The sequence below is a fragment of the Carcharodon carcharias genome, chromosome 4 (genome assembly GCF_017639515.1).
Source record: "Carcharodon carcharias isolate sCarCar2 chromosome 4, sCarCar2.pri, whole genome shotgun sequence".
Classification (NCBI taxonomy): Eukaryota; Metazoa; Chordata; class Chondrichthyes; order Lamniformes; family Lamnidae; genus Carcharodon; species Carcharodon carcharias.
In genome coordinates this window covers 134,867,281-134,889,333 of record NC_054470.1, presented here as the reverse complement: position 1 = coordinate 134,889,333, position 22,053 = coordinate 134,867,281, and the positions used below count along the sequence as shown (strand labels likewise).

At 39.7% G+C, this 22,053-nt stretch overlaps 1 long non-coding RNA gene across 1 annotated transcript; it reads left to right on the top strand.

The window, feature by feature from the left end:
* Window positions 1-6: 6 nt before the first annotated feature.
* Window positions 7-14,075, top strand: LOC121277342. Its single transcript, XR_005942858.1, has 2 exons — window positions 7-114; window positions 12,820-14,075. It is a non-coding gene; the product is annotated as an uncharacterized LOC121277342 (long non-coding RNA).
* Window positions 14,076-22,053: the final 7,978 nt, after the last annotated feature.

The window sequence follows — 22,053 nt, the reverse complement described above, 5'->3', positions numbered from 1 at the left end:
CAGCTATTCTCAACTTATGAGATACGGAAACAACAGCACTACTGCTTAACTCTTCTAGCGCTTGAGTGGTTTGCATATTAATTGTGTTTTCTCTCCACTGATGCTACCATATCTGTTGAGTATTTCTAGCATTTTCTATTTTTCATTCCATGATGTCTCACTTGGACAAAACAGATTCTGTGCACCTTAGTTAAAATGTATATAGTATAAATAATTATCCTTTGTCAAGATAGTGAGGTTTCATGTGGTGCCTTGGAAGGAGGTGCAGTTAGTGGTAAGGGGGGACAGAGTTGGAGAACAGGGACTGAGGTCAATAGCTGTGATTTACCGTTTGTTTAATTGGAGGAAATTACGGCTTCTCCATGTTGTCAGTGTTCTTGTGGACTCGTAGTGCGTGAATAGAAAAATGGGCGATTACTGGAGATGCGGTGATTAAGGAAGAAAGTCGATGCATAATCTGAGGCAGCAGCAGACAATCTCCTGTCCCTGCAATTGAGTTCCCAAGCGCGTGAGCATCTCATTGTTTACGTAAAATTGACCACAAAAAAAGGTGGAAATTAGCGACAGGTCATTTGGATTCGCGCAAAGCCTGACCTGGAATACTCAACGGTGCAGTTTGGATCAGGAAAGAAAGTCATGGACATTGAGTTTCTCTTCTCAACTGTCAAAAAGCTACTCCAATTATAATTTAGATGTTTCCCTTGACAATCTTCCAAACGCATCCCTTTGGAAATTTTAACTTGTTCAAAAGTCCACCGCCTACGTTTTTATCTCATCGCCATCCTCTCTGTTAGCAAGCACTGGCTTGCTAACTCTGTGCATTACGTTCTAAATGCTGCTCTTGGTTTATAAAATCCTCCATAGATTTATTTATCCTATCTCTGCAAGCATCCTCAGCCCTATGATTCAAAGTCTTCCAATTCTGTCTTTACATATGTATCAGTCATGGTGGTATTCTCATCGAATTTCCTCCGAATCACCACTGTAACATTGCGAGAAATATAGCGGAAAACCCCGTTTGCACGTCAGGCAAAGTCATCGTGGTGAAATACTAACAGCTCCGAGGAAATTCCTGGCCCACTGACACAAATGTCAGCTATTTTGTCACCACCCTTTAAACTCCCTTCCAAAACTGGGGCAGTAGTTTAAACCGTTACTGGGGAGATGTAGTATGTTATTAAATTTATACTGTAACTAGTTAAACTCCGTAATATAACTATGAATAATCATTGAGTGATATGCTAAACTTGAAACCTAATTAGTTGAATTAAAATGAAGACAAGGCAGGTGATGTATTGCAGCCATTGCATGTGGGTACTGGTGGTTACCAGCATGCTTCAGAACAAAAACAAAAAAACTGTGGATGCTGGAAATCCAAAACAAAAACAGAATTATCTGGAAAAACTCAGCAGGTCTGGCAGCATCGGCGGAGAAGAAAAGAGTTGACGTTTCGAGTCCTCATGACCCTTCGACAGAACTTGAGTTCGAGTCCAAGAAAGAGTTGAAATATAAGCTGGGGGGGGGGGGGCGGAGAGAGAGAGAGAGAGAAGTGGAGGGGTTTGGTGTGGTTGTAGGGACAAACAAGCAGTGATAAAAGACGTCTTTTGATGATCTGCTTCTATCACTGCTTGTTTGTCCCTACAACCACACCAACCCCCTCCACTTCTCTCTCTCTCTCTCTGCCCCCCCCCACACACACCTTAAACCAGCTTATATTTCAACTCTTTCTTGGACTCGAACTCAAGTTCTGTTGAAGGGTCATGAGGACTCGAAACGTCAACTCTTTTCTTCTCCGCCGATGCTGCCAGACCTGCTGAGTTTTTCCAGGTAATTCTGTTTTTGCTTCAGAACAGCCACATCTGTAGTAAGTGTCTGCAGCTTGAGGAGCTTCAGCTCAGAGTTGATGAGTTGGAGTCCAGGCTTAAGACATTGTAATGCTTCAGGGAGGGGGAATGTTACTCAGATATTTGGTTCTAGGAGGCAGTCACACCCCTAGTCTAGATACTTCAGATTTGGCCCATGGTCAGGGACAGGAGGGTGTGACTGTAAAAGAGATAGTTATGGAATACAGAAAGTAGCAATTGAGGAGTCTGTTATTCAACAGTTTCGAGGTTCTTGCAGCTTGTATGGACGAAGGCAGGGACTGCAGGGAGGATGAGAAAACTAACCATGGCACTGTGGTGCAGGAGGCTATTCAAGTGGGGCGAACAAAAAGAATGTAGTTGTGGTAGGGAACAGTATAGTCACGGGTATAGATACTGTTTTTTGCAACTGAGAGTGAGAGTCTCGAAGGCTTTGTTACCTGCTCGGTGCCAGGGTTAAGGACGTCTTCCAGGGCTTGAGATGGACTTGGGATTGAGAGGAGAAGGATCTAGTTGTTCTGCTGTATATGAACACTAATGACATATGTAGGATGAAGAAAGAGGTCCTGCTGTGGGAGTATGAGCAACTAAGGACTAAATTAAAAACAGAACTACAAAGTGCTAATCTCAAGATTACTACCTGAGCAATAAACAAATTGACATAGGGTAAATAAGATCAGTGAGTTGAATGCATAGCTCATAGTTTGGTGTGGAGAAATAGGTTTTGATTCATGGGATACTGGCACCATTCTTGGCCATGGTGGGTCCAGTATACTGACAAATCATGTAACTGGGACTGTAGAGATGGCTTTAAACTAAATAATGAGTGTGGAGTTTTGGGGGTAGGGGGTTCACGTGAAAGTTGATTTGGAAAGTTAAAGAGAAAGGACAAGGCAATAATACAGGGTAGTAATGCAAGTAATGATAACCAGTGAGACAGGAAGAGATGGAGCTTACAAGCAGAACAGTACACCAGCAAATAAGGTCAGAGTTGAGAAAAATGGTAGAAAGACAGTTAAAGGTTCTTTATCTGAATCCACACAGCATTTGTAACACAATGAATGAACTGACACCCATTTACTTCTATTTGTGCTATGAGCATATAGCCATTACAGAGACATGGTGACAAAGTGACCTGAATATTCAAGGGTATTTGACATTTCAGAAGGACAGAAAGAAAGGAAAATGAAGTGGAAGCTCTGTTCATATAGCATGAGATCAGTACAAAAGTGGGAAATGATCTTGGTTCAGAAGGTTCAAATGTAGAATCAGTTTGGGTGGGGACAAATATCAAAGGAAAGGAATCATTAGTGGGAGTGGTTTATAGGCCCCCTGACAGTAGTTGCACTGTAGGACAGAGTATAAGTCAATAAATAACAGGAACTTGTAAGAAAAGAATGGCAATAATTGTGGGAGATTTTGATCTTCAGATAGATTGGATGAATCAAATTGGCAAAGGTGGCCTGGAGGATGAATTTATGGAGTGTATTCAGAACAATTCCTTAGAACTATATGTTCTTGAACCAAACGGGGAACAGGTTATTTTAAACCTGGTAATGTGTAATTAGATAGGATTAGTAACTTACCTGATAGTAAAGGATCTTCTAAATAACAATGATCATAAAATGATAGAATTTCAGTTTTGAAGGTGAGAAATTTGGGTCTGAAAAGAGTGTCTTAAACTCAAATAAAGGCAAATATAAGGGTGTGAAGACAGTGTTGGCCAAAGTGGACTGGAAAATAGGTTAAAAGATAAAATGGTGGATGAGTAGTGGCTGACATTTATGGAGATATTTCATAACTCTTAATAAAAGTATGTTCTATTGAGAAAGAAAGACTCTGAGAATGATGCACCATCCATGGCTAATTAAGGAAGTTAAGGATGGTACCAAATTAAAGGAAAAGATGCACAATGCTGCAAAGATTAGTGGTAAGCCAGAAGATTGGGAAAATTTTAGAAACCAGCAATAGATGACTAAAAATAACAAAGAGGGAGAAACTGGAGTGTAATAGAAAACCAACAATAGATATAAAAACAGACAGTGAAAGCTTGTACAAGAATACAAAAAGGAAAAGAGTAGCAACATTGAGCATTGGTGTCTTAGAGGTCAAGGCTGGGAAGTTACAATGGGAAACCAAAGAAATGGCTTACCAAGGAAGCTTTGAACAAGTATTTTGTATTTCTCTTCCCAGTAGAAGATACAAAAAAAACTTCCCAAAAATAGTAGAAAAGCTGGGGGCAAAAGGGTGGAAGAACTTAGAATAATTACCATCACTAGAGAAAAAGTAATAGGGAAACTAATGAAACTAAGGATTGACACGTTTCCTAGACCTGATGGCCTACATCCTAGGGTTTTAAAGGAAGTGGCTGCAGAGATAGGGATACATTCCAAAATTCTCTAGATTCTGGAAAGCTCCCGGCAGATTGGAAAGCTGTAAATGTAACACCACTAATCAAGAAAGGAGGGAGACAGAAAACAGGAAACTCTAGGCCAGTTAGCCTAACATCTGTCCTCAGGAAAATGCTATAATCCATTATTAAGGAGGTTGTAGCAGGACATATAGAAAATCATAATATAAGAGGCAGACTCAACATGGTTTTGTGAAAGGGACATCATGTTTGACATATTTATTAAAGTTCTGTGAGGATGTAACAAGCAGAATGGATAAAGGGAAACAGTAGATGTAGTGCATTTGAATTTTCAAAAGACATTCAATCAGATGCCACATAAAAGGTTGCTGAGAAGACAAGAGCTCCAAGTGTTGTGGGTAAGATGTTGGCATGGATAGTGGATTGGCTAACTTCCATGAAAGGTAGAGTTGGGATAAATGGGTCATTTTCAGGCTGGCAAACTGTAACTAATCTCTGGAAGAGAATTCCAAAGATAACGACTCTCAGAAGAAATTTCTCCTCATCTCAGTCTTAAATGAAAGACCCCTTATTTGAAAGTATGCCCCTAAGTTCTAGATGCCCCCAAGAGAGGAAACATCCTGCGCATCTGCCCTATCAAGCCCCCTAAAAATCTTACACATTTCAATAAGATCACCGCTCATGCTTTTAAACTCCAATGAGTATAGGCCAGCCTCTCAACCTTTCCTCATAAGATAACCCTTTCATCCCAGGAATCAGCCTAGTGAACCTACTCTGAACTGCTTCCAATGTAACTGCATCTGTTCTTAAGTAAGGAGACCAAAACTGTACACAGTACTTAGAGTGCAGTCTCATCAATGCCCTGTACAATTGTAGCAAGACTTTCCTACTCCATCCCCTCTTGCACTAAAGGATGACCTTTGCCTTTCATACCACATGCTAACTGTGTGTGATTCATGTACAAGGACACCCAGTTCCCTTTGTACTGCAGCATTCTGCAGGCACTGTCCATTTAAATAATATTCTGTTTTTCGGTGCTGGGGCCTAAACTATTTACATTCTATATAATGACTTAGATGAAGTGACTGTATTTTAGCCAAATTTGCAGATAATACAAAGATAGATAGGAAAGCAAGTTGTGAAGAGGATACAAAGAGTGTGCAAAGGGATATAGTTAGGTTAAATGAGTAGGCAAAATTTGGCAGATGGAGTATAACGTAGGAAGATGTATGTCCACTTTGGCAGGAAAAATAGAAAAGCAGGATATTATTAAATGCTGCAGTGCAATGGGGTCCGGGCGTCCTTATACATGAATCACAAAAAGTTAGCATGCAGTTACAGAAAACAATTAGGTAGGCAAATAGAATGTTGGCCTTTATTGTAAGGGGGAAATCTTTTTATTCATTCATGGGATGTAGGCTTCACTGGCTGTGCCAGCATTTATTGCCCATCCCTAGTTGCCCTTGAGACATACAGGCATTGCTGAGACACCTTGAGTACTGTGCACAATTTTGGTTTCCTTACCTAAGGAAGAATATTCTTGCATTGAAAGCAGTTCAGAGATGGTTCACTAGGCTGATTCTGGGATGAAGGGGTTGTCTTATGAGGAAGGATTGAGCAGGTTGGCCAATACCCATTGGAGTTTAGAAGAATGAGAGGCGATCTTATTGAAAGATATAATAGTCTGAGGGCGCTTGACAGGGTAGATGCTAAGTTCTAGATTCACCCTCTTGGGTGAATCTAGAACTTAGGTGCATAGTTTCAAAATAAGGAGTCTTTCATTTAAGACTGAGATAAGGAGAAATTTAATTTTTCAGAGGGTCATTAGTCTTTGGAATTCTCTTCCGCAGACAGCAGTGGAAGCTGGGTCAGTGAATATATTCAAGGCTGAGTTGGACATATTTTTGATTGACAAGTGGGGTAAGGGTTATGGAGGACAGGCAGGAAAGTGGAGTTAAGGCCTTAATCAGGTCAGCCATGATCTTATTGAATGGCGACATCGGCTGCATGGACTGCAAAGCCTACTCTTACTCTTATTTCTTATGCTCTTATGATCTGCTGCAAAGAACAATTGGAGGCAAAATGTAATAGGGCACTAAAACATATATGCCTCAAATGTCCTTTGGAGGAGTGTTCCCCCAATCTCCTGCTGTAATTTTAGTGGAAGATTCACAGAAAACTCTAAATGAAATGTTACATGTTATGTTTTCTGATGAAACATTCTAAATTTTAATAAAGGTATTATTTTACATTGCTTTATCTTGTGAGTCGGAAGGAAATAATATACTGGAGCTTTTATAGCAATTGTGTGGGATAATAGCACCAACTGACTGCTATTATCACATGTTTTTCTTGAGTACCACTGTATGTGTAAACTATGTTTTATGTCTTTGTCAGTATTGCTAAGTACTGGCCTTGTACAAAGGATGACTTTTGAGGGGAAAAAATGGATGCATTATTATTTAAATGAAAACAGCAAACTTTATTTTTCACTATGAAAAATTAAGCATATAGCTGCTACAGGAAGTAGACTTGATGTCTATAATTTGTATCTTTTACTAGTTACTTTGGAAGGCAACATCTTCCCATTGATGCATTGGGATTGTTTCAACCAGTGCCTCAATGGAGTTTAGTGTGGTTGATAGCCACAGGGAAATGACAGCTTATTTCACTGCAATGTTCCCAAAAAAAAAACATTTCGGGAAAAAAATCATGGGGGATTCCTATCTTGGGCATGATAATAGGTCTGCAGAGCAATCAACTTTGCTTAATTTATTTTAAGGACCTATGTCTTACGTATTGTGTCCTCAGCTTTAACTACAACTTGGATGAGTTTTCTGTGGTTGCCATTGCAAAGCAAAAGTCTTGCAATTATGCAGCCATCTTTTTCACATGTGTTACAAATGCCAGCATTTTTTTTATCACCACTCCACAATCTCTGTGATATTAAAACGTTCACATACAATCTGCATTGTGTGACTCCCAGAAAGAAAGAAATTGAATCATAGTGTAAAAAAGAGAATTTGCATTTGGAAAGGATCTATTTTGTATCCAACATACCAAAGTGTGTCAGTTAATTATTTTTGAAGTATAGTCCCTATTATGAAGACAAATAAAACAGTCAATTTGCATACAGCAATGAGTTGTATGTCTAATTATTAATTTTTGTTGATATTGCTCTTTTTCAAATAATGACATGGGATCCATTAGATCTACTTGAACTTGGAGACCTACTACAAGCCCAACTGAAACATGAGGCTGGATTTTTAAATTAGTGCGGGGTCTGGATCAGAGGCAGGCAAGCACATGATTTGGTACCACTGGCCTCTGTGCCAGTTTGCTGCCATAATTCCAACCCTGAGCCATTTTCAATGAGTGTGTCTCGGGCTGGGATCAGCTGCCTGTAAGAGATGAAGATGGCAGGTTTCAAGAAGAAACTAGACAGCAACAAGTTAATTTTAGAAACAAAAACAAAAAATGCTGGAAAAACACAGCAGGTCTGACAGCATCTGTGGAGAGAAAGACAGAGTTAATGTTTCGAGTCCGTTCTGAAGAAGAGTCATACAGACTCAAAACATTAACTCTGTCTTTCTCTCCACAGATGCTGTCAGACCTGCTGTGTTTTTCCAGCACTTTTTGTTTTTGTTTCAGATTTCCAGCATCTGCAGTGTTTTGTGTTTGCTGAATCCCCTAATATCAACATCCTTGGGGGGTTACCATTGACCAAACACTGAACTGAACAAGCCAAATAAATACTGCAGCTACAAGAGCTGGTTAGAAGCTAGAAATTCTGTGGCGAGTAGCTGACCTCCTTATTCCCCGTCACTCCTCTATCCACCATCTGCAAGGCACAAGTCAGGAAGGTGATGGAATATTTTCCAATTGCCCGGATGAATGCAGCTCAACAACACTTGAAGCTCAACATAATCCAGGAAAAAGCAGTCCGTTTGATTGGCACCCCATCCACCATCTCAAACATTCACTCCCTCCACCACCAAAGCACAGTTGTGGAATAAATTTTTTAAAAACACCAATTTCAGAATATTGGGATTACTTCTCTCAGGGCCAGAGATCTTATTGAAGTTCAGAGATCCAGGATATCAACCCTAGTGCCAGCCTGGTGAAACTATAACATAGTTGCATGGTGAATTTCAGAAGCAGCATGCATTAGACTGAACAAAATTATCTCAAAACCAATGGATCAGATCAATACTCTACAATTCAGTCATATCCAATTGTGAATGGTGATGGGCAATTAAACAACTAACCAGAAGAGAAGGCTCCACAAACATCCCATTATCAATGATGGGAGAAGCCCAGAAATTCAGTGCAAAAGGCAAGAGTGAAGCATCTGCAATGACCTGCAGCTAGAAATGCAAATGGATGATCCATCTTGGCCTGCTCCTGAGATCCCCACTATCACAAATGTCAGTATTCAACCAATTTTTTCTTTCTTCTTTCATGGGGTGTGTGCATCGCTGGCCAGGCTAGTATCTGTTGCCCATCTCTCATTGCCCTTGAGAAGGTGGAGGTGAGCTGCCTTTGCAACTTCTGCAGTCTATCTGGTGTGGGTACACCCATAGTACACTTTGGAAGGGAGTTCAGGATTTTGATCCAGTGACAGTGAAGGAATGGCTGATATATTTCCAAGTTAGGGTGGTACGTGACTTGGAGGGGGAACTTGCATGTGATGGTGTTCCTATGCATCTGCTGCCCTTGTCCTTCTAGGTGGTAGAGGTGGTAGGTTTGGCAGGTGTTGTCGAAGAAGTCTGGGTGAGTTGCTGCAGTGCTTCTTGTATACAATACACATTGCTGTCACTGCACATCTGCAGTGAAGTGAGTGAATTCTTAAGTCAGTGCTGAACAAGCACTGTTTTGGATGTGACGAACTTCATAAGTGTGGTTGGAGCTGCACTTATTTAAGCAAGTGGAGCGTATTCCATCACACTCCTGACTTGTGCCTTGTGGTTGGTGGCAAGGCTTTGGGGCATTAAGAGGTGTGTTACTCATCTCAGAATTCCCAGCCTCCAGACCTCCTGCCCTTGAAGGTGCAGCATTTATATGGCTGATCCAGTTCAGTTTCTGGTCAATGGTAACCCCTAGAATGTTGATAGTGAGGGATTCCGTGATGGTAATGCCATTGAATGTCAATGGGATGGTTAGATTCTCTTTTGTTTAATATATTTAAACATTGGAGGCAGAGCAGAGAAGAACCATAAGGCTGAACCCTACTGTCAAGCATTATGAGAGAAGCATCAAGATTTGAACTTGAAAGGGAACATTTCAGTGAACTATATAACATAGTTATGAGAATGGAATCTGCATACTGCTTTAAATTAAATTGTAGGACTAGGATACAGATTCAAATCTGTTGTAAGGAGGTTCTTCCTTAGAGAGTAACTAATTCTTGGAATGGATGTTAAGTTTTTTTTTTAATTCTTTCATGGGATGTTGGCTTCACTGGCTAGGCCAGCATTTATTGCCTATCCCTAATTGCCCTTGAGAAGGGGGTGGTGAACTGCCTTCTTGAACCACTGCAATCCATGTGGTGTAGGTAGGGAGGGAGTTCCAGGATTTTGACCTAGTGACTGTGAAGGAACAGCAATATAGTTTCAAGTCAAGATGGCGTATGGCTTGGAGGGGAACTCCAGCCTGCAAGAAACATTTTAAGACTTCTAAGTTCACCAAATGCTCCTTTTCAGCGAGCCCTGTCACCAGAACATCATCTAAATAAACTGTAATGCGGAACAGTCCCTGCAATAAACTTTCCATTGTTCTCTGGAAGATGGTGCAAACTGAGGAGATGCCGAAAGGCAATCAAGTACATTGTTACAACCCCTAGTGGGTATTAATTGTGACAAATTCCCGGAGGCCTTCTCTAACTCTAATTGTTATGAGCATGATTCATATCAAGCTTTGTGTAGGCTGTTCTACCTGCCAGCTTGGCAAAAAGGTCTTCAATTTTTGGTGTGGGGTGTCTGTCCAGCTTAGCCATTTTATTAACTGTCAATTTGTAATCTTCACAAATTCAGATGCTTTGGTTGGGTTTAAGTACAGGGCCTATTGGCGCTGGCCATTCTGAGAACTGCACAGGTTGTATGAATCCAGTTTCTTTAATCTGTCCAGTTCGGTGTCAACCTTTTCCCACAGTGCATAAGGTACTGGTCTTGCCTTCATGAATTGGGGGGTTGCCCTGGATCCACAGGAATTTTTGCTTGCAGCCCCTGGATCTTCCCAAGTTCATCCTTGAAGACTGAGGTGTGTTTTGGAGTAGCTCTGGTATCCCACTTGCTCTCAGCTGGAAAATTTCAGCCCATTCAAACTTAATCTCCTTCAGCCAGTTTCATCTCAGGAGGCTTGGCTCCTCACCTGCTCCCACCATCAAGGGAAGTTTTACCGATTGGCTTCCATAATGGACAGTAACTCTGCTTATGCCTTTGACTTGGATGTCTTCACTGGTGTACGTTTTTAATTTGGCATCAGTTTCTTCCAAATTTAATTTTTGTCCACCATTATTCAGATATTTGAAGTTGTGTTTGCCTATTACTGTATTGGAAGCTCCTGTGTCCACTTCCATCCTAACAGAACTGCCATTTATCTTCACTGTTACATACATTGGTTCATTCTTTCCAAACTTCTAATTAAATAATGAATAAATATCTGAATTTGTTGCTTCAGGCTCTCCTGCACTGTAAATCTCATGGGGTTTTCTCTTTTGTTTGAAAGTCTGCCTGATTCATTCCTTGCACTGTCTCATTGTGTCCATTTCGATGACAATAAAAACATTTGATTTTTTTTTTAAACTGCCAATCCATTAAAAAACTGCTTGTTTCTACCTCTGTTGCAATTATTTCTTGTTTTTGCCGCTAAATCATTTCTTTTTATTTTTCTGCTAATGGTGGCTGTTTCTCGCTTCTCGGCAGAGTCTTGCGTTTTCGCACCCTTTTTGGCTAGGGCTTTCCGCCCAACATGGAGGATGGCACCATATTGCACTCCCTGTATGGCTTTTGAATCCCTTAATGTGATTTCAATGGCCAGTGCTATCTCTAGTGCCTTCTTAAAAATCCAAATTTGTTGTGGACAGTAATCTCTTCTGAATCGTGTCCTCATTCATAACGCATATTGTTTAAAGATGTACCAAACTCACAATGTTATGTTAACTGCTTCAAACTTGCCACATAACAAGCAACTAACTCCCCCTCTATTTCTTCAGTTAAACTTGTACCGTTGCATCATTACCAGGGCTTTGGCTGGTAATGACCCTTCATGAAGTCCACCAATTTTCATCAAAATTTTTCGAGTTGGGGGCACTGGGTGCCATCAAACTTTGAATTAAGCCGTAGGCTTTATTCCCGCATGTGGATAAGAGGATCACCTGCCTCTTCTCTTCCCCCATAATGTCGTTTGCTTGGAAATAGAAAGCAAGGCATTCAAAGTAATGAGACCAATCGTCTGTGGCTGGATCGAAAGGATCAATTATTCTGAATTGCGGTATTCTGCGAGGGGATTACTTCAATGATTTAGAAATTCTACTGAAAATTACTGTGCAAGGTATAACCCGATTTTGTTTCTCTCGATTTCTTCTGTTAAGTGATTTTACTTTCACTGCTAGTTCATTGTATCTTCCTTCTGTCCTCACTTTTTCCTCATTGACGCTTTGTTGGGACTTCTGAATCCCAGTTTCACCTTGTGGGATGGCCAAGTTGGCACTATAGATAGGGTCGATCAGCAGACACTTCTTAGGTGGAACACATTCTGTTTATTTATAAGGTACTCAGCAGCTACGCATGTGTGCTTCTACAGCAAACCCTATCGCCATACTTCTGACCCTTAACTACAGACTACTGACTGCAGAGGTAGCCTGCGCTACTCTTCTATTGGTTACACCAAGATCATGTGATCTTCCTTTATAACATTCTTCTTAAAGGTATACTATATATTACATAAAATCATAATTACCACAATTATCTTTGGGGATTCTCATGCACTATGGGGGTTTCCATTGAACTTGTACTGATGTCACGAAGGTGGAGTGAGAAAAGTCATAAGCAGATTCTTGGCAAAAGATTCCACGTACATAGTCAAACATGCTCCATTTATTAATCAATTACGATAAACCAAAATTATTACAGTTTCTCAATGCCCAGCTTGTTTGTGACCAGCAGCACCGTATCATGCAAGTAAATACTCTCTTTCCTAAGAACTACAATGGTGTTTTCACCAAAAGGCAGTTAACCATGCCTGTATTCTTTCAACATGAAAGGCAAGTTGCTGGGTGGTTCCTGGGAGGTCAGAGTTACTTTCTACAAAATTGGCTAATGATATCTGTGTGCTTTCCTGTTACATTAAAATAAGGTCCACTGTGGTGCCAGAGTTCTCATTGTGCACATAATTAGAATTTTAAAGACACACATCAGATGCCTGGATCATTCTGGGATTGCAGAATCACAGAAATTTACTTTGTATGAAGAGGCCATTCAGTCTGCTGTGCTTGTGCCACATCTTTAAAAGAGCTATCCATTTAATCCATTCCTCTGCACATAACTATCATTCTTTTTAAAGATATCTGTCCACTTCCCTTTACAGATTCTGGTACTGGTATGGCATCATTCATCACCTAGATGGACTGCTGCACCAACATAAGCATCCTCCAGGAAGCAGGTGTCCTGAGCATAGCGGTGATCACTCTCGCATGGCAAATGCACTGGGCAGGCCATTGCATCAGAAAGCCGAACACCCGCCTTCCGAAGAGCACTCCATACTTGCAACTGGTCAAAGCTCACAGGGCGGCCAGCGGCGATGTTTCAAAGATACCCCGAAAGCTTACTTGAAGAAGATTGGCTTTGACCTCAACAGATGGGAAGAGTATGCACTGGACCGCCCATGATGGAAAGCCTTGCTTCACCAAGGTGTAGCTGGCTTTGAAGCAAAGCAGATGGCAAAGGTCAAAGACAGAAGAGCAAGAAGGAAAGTTCAAGAAACTGCGCAACCCCTCCTTGACCACCGACTGACCAACTGACTGACATGACTGACTGCTGATGTGGAATGTGAATTTTAAGATTTATTCTCCTGTTAATGCTGTTTCTCCCTTTTTAATCTTCCCTTTCTTACCTCTTACATTGCACTGACTTCACCCCAACTCTTAAAATCTCTCTCTGTCCCTTTATTTTTCTTTCTCTCTCTCTCTCTATCTACCTTAGGTCTCAGTAGCAAGCAGCTTCCTCACTTTGAGGGACTGCCTTGATGATGATGATGATGATGGCATTTCATATTCTGACTATCTTTTGCATTAACACAATTGCCCTAACCTATCCATTTATTCTCTTGGGGTGATCATATATCTGCAATATAGGGTTAGAATGTTGAAGTTATGCATAGGGCAGTCATCAAGTGACCTAACCAGTCCTTAAAATTGCCATAAAGTCTGCTCAAAGGAATAGGCCAAAGACTCTTCTCATTTTTATCCCTGTGATCTCACAAAAAAACTTTGGCCTGAAGCACCCTTTGGTGCTTGCAGCTCACTAGCAGCATTAAGATGAGGCCAAAACTTAAAATGATTTGGGCCTCCTGATGCTTTGAGCAGATAACACGGCTGGCCTGGCAAATGCACACTTGTTTCAGCTGTAAAGTAAAGATCAGACACTCTTGTATTCTCTGGCATGGGAGATATAAGAGTTTTATATCATTTTTAGCTATCTGAGAATTAGAAAACAGCTTTAGTAAGTGGCAACAATTCAAAAATACACCAAGTACATTTAAGTAGATATCTCCAAATGTAACACTGCAACCATAAAAATTAGCATCCTTTACACTCATAATAATTAAACTATTGTTTAATTAAATGGAATATTGGTTTTGTTTCATTACATAAAAACCTCAGTTCATAGAGGTTATCAATTGTGATGCATCAGAGCATGAGGTTGCAATAGCCAGAATATTTTCTAATACCATTTTCTGTTTTGTGTGGCTGTCCCATGAGAAGCTAACAGATTAGCATTTAGTCCATCACCTAGTTTTCCTGGAATAGCAACTAAATTGTAACATTTCATAAAATAATCATATTGGCAATATTGTTGTTTAAATGGGAGCTATTGACGTCTTTTATAATTTATGCCTCTTGTCTTGTTGGCAAATTTTGGATTAAACAACAATAATAACATGGAATTATGTAGCAGCTTTAATGTAGCAAAATCTTCTATGGTATTTTACATTTGGGAACGAGTCAAGAGGAAGGTTAGGGGAGGAAAAGGAAGACAAGGTCAAAGGATTAAGTTTTGATGGACATTTTAAGCATTTCAGGAGGGGGTCATAAAGCATTGAATAAAGAATTGCAGAAATTAGGAAACATGTGGAGAGATCAGTGTCAATCAGATTGTAAAGTAAACAAATAACATCTTGGCTGACTAAAGGGCACTTTCTCAGGGATCTAAGAATCTTTCTGATTTTGTGAGGTTCCTTCTCCCACTAATTACTGCCAACCAGAATCCTGTTCCCAATGCTAATGATGTATTTGCTTCAGAAGCTGGGGTATTTGCTTCAGAAGCTGCTTCCTCTCTTGCAGCAACACATGAAACTCCTTCATCAATTCCATGCAGAAGCCTTCATCTTTGCAGGATCAGGCTGTCAAGGAGCCCATGACAAAGAGTCAGTCTGTTCAATGTTCATCCCAAAGTTTGGGATGACCACCTCCATCCCAAGAGGCTCATAATATTTTGCAAGAACCAGGCACATCTAAGGCCTCAAATTCTCAGAAGGCACGTTTAAGAAATATTGTATAGAGGAAGAAAAGTTTGCATGGTCATAAAGGATGTGCATGATGGCAGATTTATAAGCAATTAAATAGTTATCATAAATTACTGAATGATGTAACAAATACTTCACTTTTTATTTTCTTGTATGACAATGAAGAAGTAATGTGCTGATTTTGAACCAGTTCGGTCGAAGGGTCATGAGGACTCGAAACGTCAACTCTTTTCTTCTCCGCCGATGCTGCCAGACCTGCTGAGTTTTTCCAGGTAAAGACAGCAGATTTCCTTCCCTAAAGAGCATTAGTGAACCAGATGGATTTTTACAACAATCAGCAAAGGTCATCATTAGACTTTTAATTTCAGCTTTTTATTGGATTTAATTTTCACCATCTGCTATGGTGGGATTCAAACCCAGGTCCCTAGAACATTATGCTGGGTCTCTGGAATACTAGAGCAGTGACAGTACCACTATGCCATCACCTTTGCTGGGGTGCAAAAGTATAATTTTCAATGTACAATCTTCCTCAGTCCATAGATTTTGGGATCCCTGAACTTCTGTTGTATGTAGTCATGTTTATATCAGATATCTTGTTTTCTCTTGTTGAACTCAAGATATAAACTATGCTACAAAGCTTTGCATCTGAGACAACAGATTTGAGATCTACATTCTAAGCTCCTTGAATGCCAAAATCTATTTTCTACTTTCCTCTCAATGACGAAAGAAGTATTTGATCTTCCATCAGCACTTCACATGGTAGCAAAGTTGATATCAGGAGATCGACATATGGGAAATTACAGACACAGACCTAGCATCCTACTAATAATACATACCTGAGATTATTCATGAGATTAGTCTTCAAGACAGGCACTGCTTGAGATTGTAGCACTCTTCAAAAAATATCAGAACAGGAGGTCCATCAAGCTGGGGATTTTATTATATAAAAAAATGTGCTGCCTTCTGATTTCTTCTCAGGTTTGTTTTTATTCATTCTTCCATTATACAAAATCTTAAAATGTTTTCTGAATGTGACACTATAATTGTGTACTTTCATTGTTCTTGCTCTATGCTTTTAATCTGTGTAGCAAATAGAGATGAATATTGCAAATATGCACATAGGTAAGCATATAATTTGCCTCCATTGTTTATGTTTGCCAACAGAAATATCATCTTATTTTATCCTATTTAATCACAGGGAACCGGATTCCATCCATGTCTGCTTAATTTAGTTAAGAGATCCCCTCCCAATCTAGTAAGGGTCAGGATAAATTGAACTCACTTCAAGTTAAAATAAGCAGTTAAATTATAAGCAATTGCTGAATCTAGCCTGGGTCACAGAGATATGGATTTTCTCCAAGGAAGTGTAGTTTGCTTTGCCCAGTAGGAGGAACTTATTCATGTATAACAGCCTGATTTTTAAATTTCTGGCTACAATACTAATTGAAGAGGGAAATAATACTCCTTGAGTTCTGCAGGCTATTGTTTGGCTATCTCAAAGAAAATGAGACAAAACTATCATTTCCATATGCAGTTGGATACTTACCTGTGCAGGTCAACTGAGAGGATTCAATTTGTGCATGAAACCCCAAGCATTATCATGATTTAGCTACACACTTCTTACACACAGCAGAAGTGGAAGTGCCATATTCTGCACCATGCACCAAAAATCTTCTGCAATGACCGAAACAAATCCAGAGCCTCTTTCCAACCATAAAAAACTAGGAACATATATATGTCAGTGCTGGTTCTTATTAAAAATATAGTGTCCAAAATTCCCTATCTGAAGCAATGAGTTTCCCAGTAGGCTTCCCAATAGGAATCCCACTTTATATGATATATATGTTAGGGGAAGCAGAGCCTCAAAATTAGCACATTACTTCTTCCTCATTGTGATACAAGAAAACAAAGCATAAAGCATTATGTCACATATCATATTATGTAACAAAGTTGTGATTTAACATGAAGGAACAGGAAAACTAGGGCTAGTCCTCCAATCAGATATGAGCTTTGTATGCCTTTTGGTCGGTAAGGTGTACCACTTGTAGCACAGAAATGTGACACTTTTTCTGCCTTATCAGAATATTTATTTTTATGAAGCAGTTCACCCTTAACATTTTCTCCTTTCAACCCAGAAGAATAAATAGAAAAAATTTGATGCAAAATGCAGTCACATGAAATGTGTTGAAAATTAAATCTTGCTGCATAGTTTCCAATGTCTAGCTACCAAGTCAAAGACTCATTTATACTCCTATATTGCACGAGTGTGATGTAAGACACAGAAACAGGCCCTTCAGCCCAACCAGTCCATGCTGCTGTTTATGATTCTCTCAAGCCTCCAGCCAACTTTTCTCATCTAAATCTACCATGTAAGACATTTATTCCCTTCTCCCTCAAATTCTTGTCTACTTTCCCTTTAAATGCATCATACTATTAATTTCAACCCTCCTTGTGGTATTGCGTTCCACATGCTTATCACTCTTTGGGTGAAGAAGTCACTTCTAAATTCCCTATTGGATTTCTTGGTGACTATTTTACTTTGATGGTCTCTAGTTATGCTCTTTTCACATGAAGAAACGTTCTCTCTGTACAAATCTATCAACGCGTTTCACAGTTTTAAAGACCTCTATTTGGTCACATCTCAGCCTTTTTTTATGCGAGAAGAGACCCAGCCTGTCAATCAGAAGCTAGGAATAGTGCGACAAGTAAACCACCTCCTGACTCCCCAAAGCCTGTCCACCATCTACAAGGCACAAGTCAGGAGTGTGATGGAGTACTCCCCATTTGCCTGAATGAGTGCAGCTCCCACAACTCTCAAGAAGCTTGACACAGTCCAGGACAAAACAGCCTGCTTGATTGGCACCACGTCCACAAACATTCATTCCCTCCACCACTGATGCACAGTAGGAGCAGTGTGTCCAATCTATAAGATGTAATCAGGAATTCACCAAGGCTCCTTCGACAGCAATTTCCAAACCCATGACCACTACCATCTAAAAGGACAAAGGCAGCAGATAGATAGGAACACCACCACCTAGAAGTTCCCCTCCAAGTCACTCACTATCCTGACTTGGAGTTATATCACCGTTCCTTCTCTGTAGCTGGCTCAATAACCTGGACCTCCCTTCCTAACAGCACTGTGGGTTTACACACATCAAACAGACTGCAATGGTTCAAGAAGGCAGCTCACCACCATCTTCTCAGGTGCAACTAGGGATGGGCAATAAATGCTGCCCCAGCCAGCGAAGCCCAAATCCCATGAATGAATAAAAAATCTTTTCCTGATACCATACCCATGCATTTCTGGTACATCCTTTTTATAATATGGGTGACAGAACAGTATGCAGTATTTTAAGTGTGGTCAAACCAATGTTCCATACAAGCATAGCTAAACTTCCCAAGTTTTTAATTCTGTCCCTCTAGAAATAGAGCCTCGTGCTTGGATTGCTTTTTTTTATGGCCTTGCTAACATTTAACACAACTTTTAATACGTGATGTATTTGTACTCCAAGATAGTTTTGTTCCTCTACCCAACCTTGACTTGCACCTCCTAAGTAATAAGTGACCTCCCTATTCTTCCTACCGTAATATACTACCTCACACATATCTGCGTTGAACCTCATTTGCCAATTATTTGTCCACTCTGCAAGTTTATTAATGTTGTCCTATAATTTATTGCAGTCCTCCTCAACATTGGTTATCCACTCTACAATTTGATGTCATCCACAAACATAAATTGTATTTTGATTCCAAAGTCCAAATTGTTAACATAAATTGTGAACAGTAGTTGTCCCAGTACTGATCCTTGTGGACCACTTCCCATCACTCTGAATAACTATCCTTTATGTCCACTCTCCGCTTTATGTTTTGAAGCCAGATAGCAATCCATTCTGCCACTTGTCCCCTAACTCCACATTCTCTGACCTTATTCATTAGTCTATTATGGGGTATCTTGTCAAAGGCCTTTTTGAAAATCCAGATAAATTACATCTACTACATTGCCTATTTTCTCTGTCATCTCCTCAAAAATTTCAATAAGGTTGGTCAAGTAAGATTTTCCCTTTTGAAATCCATGCTATTCATTTTTATATCTTTCATTTCTAAATGTTATTTTTATTCTCACCTTTAGTCACAATTCCATTATTTTTCTTACCACTGATGTTAAGATGACTGGCCATAAAAAAAGCAATCCAAGCACTATTTCTACAGGACATGTTCTTCCCCCCTTCTTAAATATAAGAATTACATTAACTATCCATCAGTCCTCTGGCACTACACATTTTTCTCATTAATTATTAAATGAGTGTAGTAATGCCTTTGCTGGCTGTTCCTTAGATTATTTTAAAATGTGTGGATGCAATCCATTCAGGCAAAGGGTTTTATTCTGTTTGATAAAAGAAGGGTCATATGGCCTTGAAATGTTAACTCTGTTTCTCTCTCCACAGATGCTGTTAGATCTGCTGTGTTTTCCAGTATTTTCTGTTTTTATCCTGTTTGAGTTTGTTTAGTTTATTGAATACATGTTCTTATTTATTTTAAACGCACTTATCTCATTGCTCATCTCATCATTTAATGCCATGTCTACTTGTTCTACTCCCTAGTAAATACTGGAGCAAAATAATTATTTAATACTTATGCCATCTCTTTATCATTACCTGTATTATCATGTTTATACCTTAATGGTCCTATTCCCATCACAGCCCGCTTGTTTTACTGTTGTGCCCATAAAATATTTAACCATTTTGTTTTATGTTCTTTGATAGTTTAGTTTCCTAGGTGTGGAATTTTACGACAGTGGGATTTTATGGTCCCGCCAAAGTCAATGGAGTTTAGAATGGTTCGCCGCATTTTACAGCCCCCGGCCCCGCCCCAATGGGGCTGTAAAATCCTGGCCATGGTTCCTCTCTGCTTTCCTAGTTGTTTTTTTACCTTTCTCCTAATTTCTTAATATTCTCTTTTAATGCTCTTCTCTGCTGTCTATTTACTTAATATGTGCCTTTTTCCTAACCCTCAATTTTTCTCTTATGCCTTTATTCATCCATGAAATCCCACTAGTGGTATTTCTTTTCCCTTTTGTGGAATATATTTTTCACACTATTGCCTGGATGTTCCCCTATTTTTACTTCTCTTACCTATCCTGGTTCATTCCCCATTACTAGATCCAATAGCAAAGCTTCGCTCGTTGGGCTTTTTACATATTAGGTTAGAAAGGAGTCCTGCACACATTGTAAAAACTCCATTACCTCCTCCCCTTTACCTACCTCTTCTGTCCAATTAATATCAGGGTAGTTGAAATCCCTATGATTATTATTCTATGTTTTTTTATGCAATTCTCTAATTTGTCTTCATATTTCTTCCTCCATTTCCCTTCCACTATTAGGTAGTCTGTAGACTATACCTGTTAGTCTAATTATTCCTTACTATCTTCTATCTCTATCCAAATTTTTGTCTTGTTGAAAGCTGTGTCCCTTTCTCTATTGCCATTATGTTATCTTCAATAAGCATAATTACTCTACCTCCTCATTTTCCCTCTCTATCTTTTCTAAATTAAAATGTTTAATTCAGTCTTGCTTTTTCTGTCACATCTCAGTAATCCCTGCTATGTCTGGTTCTTGCCAATGCCTGATTGCTTCCAGCTCCCCTATTTTATTATCAACAAGGCATTGACGTACAGACATTTTAACTCATTTTTACTGGGATTTCCTGTCACTTTATGTTTAACCATCTATTTAGACACCCATTCTATATCTCTATTTATTCCCTTGCTATCAATGTCCTCCCTTACTTCATTCTTTCCTCTATTCTGCTGCCCATTCTGTTTAATTTTAAGTGCTTACGTTTCTTGTAGATTCCCCTCCCCACCCCTTACTAGTTTAAAACTTTGTCACCTCCCTATTTACCCTTTCTGCTATGACACGGATCCAATCTCAATTCAGGTGGAGCCCATCCCATCAGTACAGTTCCTTCCCAGAACTGGTGCCATGAAAAGAAACCACCTTTACCCCGAGCAGCCCTTTAGCCACATGTTAATTCTCCTGATCTGTCAGCTTCTTTGCCAATTTACTCCTGGCCCAGGCAATAATCTAGAGATTATTACCCTTGAGGTCCTTCTTTTTAATTTAGAACTGAACTCTGGATATGCTTTCAGGAGAATCTATTCCCTTTTCTGACCTTTGTCATTTGTTCCAACATGGACCATGGCAACCGGATTTACCCCCTCTATATCCAATTTCCTTGTCACATTGAGATATCCCTTACCCTGGCAATGGGTAGGCAATACATCCTTTGGGATTTTTGTTCTTGGTTGCAGAGGACGTTATCTATCTACACAGACAAAATTAGCATCAAATCAATTCCCAAAGACAATATTGTGTTGCTTTCATGTAATGTAATTCTGCTAAAGAAAATAAGCTATGATTGTTCATCTCTTCTGTTTGCTCATCTGCCATACATTAGCCCATTTTTAATAACTGCGCATGTAGAAAATTACCAGTTCCCACCACCCCCCCAACTACAATTTTCTCCCTTCTCTCCTGATGGTGCTTATTCCCACTGGGGTTTTGTTCCATTAGCCTAGCTACCTTATCCAAAATGGCTATTTTTAAATTTCATGCCTGGCCAGTGAGCATTGTTATACTGTTTGACTGTGAGGGAGACCTGAGCTGATGTTCACATTCTAGTAGGGATCACTGGATAACAATGGTGAATGGGAACAATGGCTGATTTTCAAATGAGGCTATTTTGCAATGCTCTGTCTGTTGACCAGGTTAAAATCAACTAACTCAGCACAGATGGAACATTAAACACATCCTATACCTGGCAGTACCTTTATGCATTGGTCTACCAGGGAAGCTAGAAAGCAGTCAATATAGCCCTTACTGCATTCTGAGATTAGGGGAATCAGCGGGATCTCTCTTAGGATTAGGTAACAGACTCATTTCGATTTTAATAAACAGAATAAATAGGACAAAACATTTAATTCAAGCAGGTCAAAAAAATTCTTTATTTTGTGAATATTTCCAACTTTTATTTAAACCAGAACACATTGTTTATAAGTACAGCAGAAAATGGCACATA